This window comes from Nanorana parkeri, unplaced genomic scaffold, assembly GCF_000935625.1.
Source record: "Nanorana parkeri isolate BGI_ZX_2015 unplaced genomic scaffold, ASM93562v1 scaffold203, whole genome shotgun sequence".
Lineage (NCBI taxonomy): Eukaryota > Metazoa > Chordata > Amphibia > Anura > Dicroglossidae > Nanorana > Nanorana parkeri.
The window spans coordinates 637,162-645,232 of NW_017306471.1; the positions used below are offsets into that span (position 1 = coordinate 637,162).

General features: G+C 44.0%; 1 protein-coding gene across 1 annotated transcript in view; it reads right to left on the reverse strand.

Annotated features, from left to right (window-relative positions):
• The window catches only part of LOC108786319 (proton-coupled amino acid transporter 1-like), a 53,482-nt gene extending 52,771 nt beyond the window's left edge, over positions 1-711 (reverse strand). The window contains exons 1-2 of the mRNA XM_018555579.1: positions 654-711; positions 464-470 (exon numbers count right to left, since the gene is read on the reverse strand). The gene's annotated coding sequence lies outside the window, so the exon portion shown is untranslated. The remainder of the gene's footprint in view (positions 1-463; positions 471-653) is intronic.
• Positions 712-8,071: the final 7,360 nt, after the last annotated feature.

An 8,071-nucleotide genomic window follows, 5' to 3' on the forward strand; every position in this document is an offset into this window, starting at 1 on the left:
TCCAAGACTTCAGTCACATCCCTCCATAATCATCCCCTTCTCCTGTACTCACACCAAAACCAATCACCACTACCCTCTAGGATTCACACCATTACCTCACTCCCTCCATGCATAATCCACAATCTAACCTCACCTTTTGAACTCACAATATCACACCTCTTATCTTATTGTTCCTGCTGTTCCCATGCAATAATCACACCCTTCTTCCTGTGAGCACATCGCATGGCATCTACTCCTATCCTCACCTTACCCCCTATTATTGTACCCCCCAATACTCCTCTCCCACAGCAGACAACCATTCCACACTTCTTTCTGCTGAAGTTGAGTATCTATGCATGCTGCAACACCATCACTTGCACAAAAACTCATAAGATCATAATACAAAATATGACTCAAGAGAGAAGCACTGACCTAAGCCCCCCAGTGACATTACCATGGTGATGTGTGCAGAAACCGGGCCTCTTCCTGGAGATCTGATAAATGAGCTAGAGCTGCCAACTTGTGCCCCAAGTACACAGTACCACCACAAACTGACAGCTGTCAGGTCCTCCTGTCCTTACAGCACTACCCGCCCCTTCTCCCCCGTACTCCTCTCCAGTCCCCCCATCCCCGCGATGTCATGCCGCACCAACACTTACAGTCTGTTCCCCGTCCTCTTCCCTCTTCACTCCATTCCAGCCAGCCGCACACATTACAGTCACGTGAGCCGCCAATCAGCTGACCGTCACCACAGCAGCAGCGCGGAGCTTTTTTTTTTTTTTTACTTTATCTGCTTTATTAAAGAAAACTTTATTGTTCCAGGAACAAGCCTGCTGCCCTCTGCTGAATTGCATGGCTGGGGTATTCTGATCCTTCCTTCCTACTCATTATGGACAGAAATGTTCTCTTTATTGTCTGTGAAGGTTCAGATATATCCACGTCATGGCATAGCTGGCAGTGCTTAATCACAACAATAATGTATTTACATTTCATCTGGCATCCCTGTGTGCCCCATCAGCATTATACTTCAGCTCAGCTTGTCATTTCTGTAACCTCAGCTGGTGATTAGTGTACATGTCCCCCCCAGTGTCCCGACTGTCCTGGAATTTGAACATCATCCTGCAGGTCCAGGGCATGTCTCGCCTTAGAAAGGAATATGCGGCCACCGGGCCAAGTTGGCCACCATGGAAGTGAATGGTTGGCTGAGAAAAGCTCTCCACCTGTTCAATTCTGAAGTGGGCACCTTGGTGTGGCTGTGGCAGGCAGGACAAGACGCACCTTGAACAGGCAGCTGCCAATTTACTTCTGTGGCGGGTCATTTTGCTTGGTGGCTGCCTATTCATGGTGTGCCCTGTCCTGGACCCTTTTCTTGGACTTGAGGGGCCTGCCACCAACCACAGGGACATTCTTCCTCCCGCTAATGCTGAGGCGGCTTTTTTCTCTCACAAGACCACCAACCACTTGGGAATTTCTCCCCCCAATGGCTGCCAATGCTGTGACCGCCTTCCCTTCCACTGACCACTGGTAGATTTTATCCCTCCATTGACCACCAAAGCAAGAACATTTTTCCTCCCACTGACACCTGGACATCTGAGGACAAAAACAAAAAAGTTATCCTCACCTGAAACTCACAGCCATATGCAGTTGTGATGCAGTCCGTTTATTTTGACCGCTGCAGTGAAAATACATCACAATGCTTTCCTATGGGCTTTCTTGTGCTTTATTCACACTAGGGATGTCCTGATAACACCATCCACACATAATTCACACCATTGCCGTTCGTTGAGATGCAGTCAGAAAAAGTACTGCTTGTCCTATTTTACCTGCATCTAACTGCACGAAGCGCATCAAAATGCACTGAAATGCAACAGAACGCATACAACAACAAAAAATTGATTGTGGCATCATCCAGGGACATGCAGGGGGGGGGGGGGGATGCGGGGATTAAATGTCCCCCCGCACATCTAATACACTGTGTAGAATGTGACCTTAGACCGACGGAGTGGAGGGGGACAGAGGCCAGAGCCGACCCCTGGGAGACCAAGGAGTAAAACTGCTTCATTTGAGCCCCCTATACAAAACTAGCTGTTAAATCTTGCAGTGCAGAGGAGGCCCCACTTCAAGGGTAAGATTGTGATTTTTTTTTTTCACAAAGATTTTCACAATTCTTTTTTAAAAGAGAACTATGGGGTTAAGGCTTTTCCCCATAGTTCTCCTTAGGGTAACGGGAGGGCACAAACTAGCGTCCTCCCGTCACCCTAGGCTCAGTATACCGTGAGCTGTAGCTCGCGGTATACTGAGACGCCGCAGTATACCACGAGCTCGCGGTATACTGAGACGCCGCAGCTGAAGTGGATCCCGACAATTATGCTGGGATCAACAGCACAATAAAAAAAAGAGCCTTCTGACCTCAGGCAGAACAAGAATTCCTCTATGTAAACGCCTTCGCAAGAAAACCACAGCAGAGGGCTCCCTTGAGCTGTGAATATTTTAGAGTTAGTCAGCAATCGGGAGGCTTATTTATTATACCTTGTGGGTACCTCGCCCGTAGCGACCAGCCAGAGTCTTTTTTTTTTTTGTTCTAGACAGAAGTTGCTTTTTTCTAGATAAAATCTGACTGCTCACTTAGAGTATGTTCTCCACTTTTTTCTTCTCCAATTGTAAGTGGGACTCTAAAATGAAAAGGTCAATCCAGTTGGTTTGGAGTCGATGTTGTTATGAGTCACCTGCAATTCTCATTTCAATGGGACTACAGTGGCAAGATTTCTGAATTTTAGTCCCCAGGTTTTTTGTCTCATGTCAGTTTTTTTATTTAGATTATATAAGGAAAAAAAATAGCAAAACAATGAAAGTAGTATTAAGGTCTGGGCTTTTTTTTTACCTTAATGCATTCTTTGCATTAGGGTAAAAACGACTCAGCACCTTTTTTCTCCCTCAGTCCCCCCCACACTTACCTGTCAGCGACGCTTATCCTCGTCGCCGGTCCCGAAGGGATCCTTTGTTTCCCGAACTTCCAGGTTGCGGGGGAGGATACATCAATCAAAGAGTGAGGGGGTGTGGCCTGCCACAGAGCTGTGTGTGTCTTTGGACGCACACAGCCACTGCGGGCACGAGAGCGCACGGGTGCCTCGATTAGAACAATGGTGGCACACGTGCAGGGGCGGGGGAAGAGTGCTGCGGGGACCCACAAAGATATGCTCACCCGATCTCCAAAGCCAGCTGGCTGCTAGACCGATCTCTGCAGCCTCTCTCCACCTTTGTTCCAGTGATGCAATGTCCCTTGGCGTGTATTGGATGTGGTAACTCACGGGTTCTAAGACCGCCAGAGTGGAGGGGGTACGAGGCTGCAGGGATCGGTCTAGCAAATAGCTGGTGAGTATAACTTTTTAATTTTACACCCTAGACCAAAACAAGCACTGAACCCTTGTAGTACAGAGATAGCCACACTGCAAGGGTTAAGATTATTTCTCTAAATAGGCACAGCCAGCTGTCACTCACTCAGCTGGGTGGATCCAGACATAATTGTCGCGATCCGTTCCGTCTGTGGCGTCTCAGTATACCGCGAGCTGTAGCTCCCAGTATACTGAGCTTTGGGTGACGGGAGGACGCTAGTTTGTGTCCTCCCGTACCCTTAGGAGAACTATGGGGAAAAGCCCTGACCCCATAGTTCTCCTTTACGAAGTGTTGTGAAATCCTGATATGTCATGTTATGTTTATTCCAGAAATACTTTTATTTTTTTTGTTAGACATGGCATTATATTTAAAATTTTATTATCACAGGCTTAAACACTGACAACATGTGAGAAGTTTTTGCACTTTTCAAAATGTACAGTTTACATTTGATCCGTCCGGCTTTTATCACACAAACATACTTCACACCCGCCGAACATCGTACGATGCTCGTCGGGTTTTGAAACATGTTCGTAAGTTTAAAGTCGTGCGACCTTACAGTAGTAGAGGTCGCACGGCTTCCACACACCTTACGATAATCGTACGATCGCTGGATTTCCCTCGATTATCGTAAGGTGTGTGGGGACCTTAAGGAGTGAGTATCAATAATAATGTGCAAAGTGCAGTCATTTGCAGAAATCTAATTCCAGCTGCTTTCAGCTCAGTGACATGATTTCTCATCTACAGTGTTAAATCTGTTCCAGAATTGTAAACTGTCGCAGTTGGCTGCCCAGGATAACAGGCGCAGCGGTCACACACACTGTAAAACCTTTCACAGAGACTGTGCTGAATGGAGAGGCAGCCTGATGTGTATCTAGACATGTTGCTAATTTGCTTTATAAATGGCCTTCAGAGTGAGGGACATTTATAAAGCAAATTAGCAACATGATGGCATAATGTGCACATTGTTGTTTGCTACTGTACAAGATACGCTGAGGGCCTCAGTGTATCTTGTATAGTAGCAAAGAACAATGTGCACATTATGCCATTTAATATGACTGCGCAATCATTAACACCCACGCTAAGCCACCATTTAGCATTAGATGGTATTTACAAAGTAAATAACTACAAAGCTCCAAACTATTTTTGGGTGTGGTGATAGAAAAAACCTGTGTATACAATACTTACCTTTTGCTCATTGTTGCAAACATTGTAAAATAGTTTTCAGGAACATTGGACCCAATCAGAGGCCATGGAAAGCACCTGGGTTCAATTTCTTTAGAAATATATTGTATTATGCTTTTTTAGGAGTAGAATAGAGAACAATGATATTCTATCTGGCTTATAGGATAGAGAGGAAGTGTGTAGCCAAGCTCTGCTTTGACCTAAAGTCGAGATCGTGTAAAAAAAGTGTGCCTGTAATTGAAGCGCTTACTGGATACATTGAGAAATTTTGACTAGGAATTTGTTGCAATGTATGTCTGTGAAGGTTCTCACTCATCCAGGTCATGGTATATCTGTAAAAAATAAGTCACAGCAACTGGTTGCATTTGCATAATTGGAGTTAGGAAGTGTTAATATCCTGCCCAGAGAGAGGTGTTCAAATTATGCAAATCTTTCAGTATAAACACTTACTGCTTTTTGAGTTCACATGGCTCTGAAGGTCCCTGAGATGCAGAAAAATACAAATCACATTATACTTGGGCTCCGTTCAGTCAGTAGATGGTACTGTGCATTAGGCAAGATGCTAAGGGATGCCAAATCTCCCTTCCTTTATCTCCCCAATTGGAAGCCATAATTAATGTGCAGACAGCTAAATTATTCTGATTGCTGGGTTTGGCAGGGGGCAAGTTTGCAGAAAGAGGACTAAAGCAGAGCTCATCAGCTACAAATATTCTTACTATAATATATCTGAACATATTTACAGCATAGTCATGCCCTCTTTACACTGTAAAGAGGACATGACCCCCCATTGCCCTCTCTACGACAATTTACGCAGCACTTTACATAGTTGCACATTCACATCAGTCCCTACCCAGGAGCTTACAACCTAAGGTCCCTATCTCACATGCATACATAGAGGCCAAACTTAGAGAGGAGCCAATTAACTTACCAGCATGTCTTTGGAGTGTGGGAGGAAACCAGAGTACCCAAAGGAAACCCACGCAAGCACAGGGAGAACATTCGAACCAGGGACCCCCCATACTGCAAGGCAGTAGTGCTAACCACTACGACATTGTAGTGCCCTAATATAGACCATGCAGTCCATATCTGCAGCCCAGGAGGAGACAAGCTTCAGTGATCACAGAAGCAGGTAGCTGGCTCCATATGGTCTGGTGAGTATAACTTTCATTAACCCACTGCAAGGGTTAATCACATTTTTAACTGGAGTTCTTCTTTAAAACATTGTAATGTTTATATTATCAGCCATTAATATTTGCTATTGCCACAGATTACCGCTGCCGTTACCCCCTTCCCTTTATTATTTAATTGGCGGTTTCGAACTACCTGATATATTTGGACAAATATGAACTACTTTGTTTATTATATTATAATATATACTTCACATCCATGCCCTGTATAAATGTTTACATACATTATTTTGAAATTTTATAAAAACAAAAAAAAAATGTTATATTTGTGCAACATCTACTTTGATGCTTGATATAACATGATTGTTCCACATGTTATGGTGTTTATTCAGCCCCCTTTACAATTGTTGGCAGTATTAAATGGACCTTTCCTCACTAAACACAAAATGCCCTGGTGCATGAATGAAAAAAATCTGCATGTCTTTGTCTATTAAAAGATGTATTTTTGTAATGACCTTTTAAGCAATTCTACTTCATTGTTTCCCGAGACACTAGTGATGTCACCAATACCTTACAGGGAGATCTTGGAATAAAACTAAAAGCAAGATTTTGCCAAATCTCACAAGATCTCAGGGAAACGGGTATTATTTTTCCACAGATGGCAACGTAAACACATTAAGAAACCACACTAGATATCGTACTGGCAATGTGCGAGGTCTGGTGCAGACGTCATCGATCGATTAGCACAGAGAACCAGGAAGAAACTGGTCACTCATGCAGATGTTTTTTAAAGATGGTGGATTGGTGGGAATGTGGCAAGATGAAAAATAAAGACGCATGTTGCTATGTATAAGTCTACTCGTTTCCTTAGATACATTTACATAGCATTGGCATTTTATTAAAGTATAACTATGAGGTGAGTGCTTTTCACTCACCTCATAGTTCTAGCCGACCTGTGACAATGAGACTGTCACAGGTCGGCTCAGTAGATCGGGAGGTGAGCGAACACATACCAGGTTCGCTCACCTTCCGATCCTGTCACGGCTCTCTGCCTTGACAGGGGGAGGGGCTGGATTCCCCTCTCCCCGCTCCGATCTGCCAGCACTGACTGGCGGAACAAACGGGAGAGGGTGCGGGTACAGCTGGCTCTGCCTCTAGATAGGCAGAGCCAGCTGTCACTCACGCAGCTGGGCGGATCCCGTCATCTAAGTCGGGATCCGCTCCAGCTGCGGCGTCTCAGTATACCGCGAGCTGTAGCTCGCGGTATACTGAGCTTAGGGTAACGGGAGGATGCTAGTTTGTGTCCTCCCGTTACCTTAAGGAGAACTATGGGGAAAAACACTGACCCCATAGTTCTCCTTTAAGAAGAGGGGGAAGGTCCATTTTAAGAATGTCTCTCTTTGCACAATAAAAACATAACAAAGAATACAAAGAATACGTTTTATAGACAGGTCAGTGTAAATGGACAGAAAGAATGCGATTTGGCTTTTTAAAGAAATTAGACTTTATTGGAAAAGCTGATCAGTGTTCAAAACCAGAAACTTTCACAGGAGAAATATTTCTCTGGACAAAGCTGTAAAATAGGGGACTGTCTCAGCATCCAGGGACAGTAGGCAACTATATGCGTTTAGATCCAGCACTCAGGATATTCTCTTCCACGATCCATCTGCTGTGCTTCATGACATACTGGATGGTAATTGTGCCAGTGCATAGGAGTTTGACGAAATTCAAAGTGCAATGATAACAGTTACTCAAAGCAAATATTCAGAAATCAGATTTACTTCCAAAAAAAAAAGAAGAAATCAGCCACACATAACACACCATGATACAGGACTATAAGGAGATACCACTGAGCAGGTAGGTTGATTGTTGTCCCAGTTATGGTTGGAGATTACCTTTAAATGACAGCTCCATCCAATATAAATAATTCTGCATTGGGCAAACTGAATCACAAGATGGCTTAACGTATCACTTGTCCCGCTTGTCAAGGTGCAGATATGTAATGGAGATACACTATTACCATAATAGATCAAACTGGGCTCATGACTATGTCACTAATCAACCAGTGGCAAGTAGTCCAACACTTTAAAGATATTGTTCCCTAAACTTCTAAAGATAAAACTGTAACAGCTATAAATAATTTGCATGGAAATATTTTTTCAGTCTCCTGGTAGTCATGTGAGTTTTTAGCAAAAACAGAGAAAGGCTGAGCGCCGGGTTAAAAATTAGTCACGTTATATAAAAGCCACACTTTGTTTTAACACTTATGCCTACAGGCTATCTACATGCAAACTGGGCTGATACAGTACGATGAAGCAAAGTGTAGCCAAATGCAGCAACCAATGCAAATCATCAATGATCTGACTACGATCAACCAAAATTCGACTGGC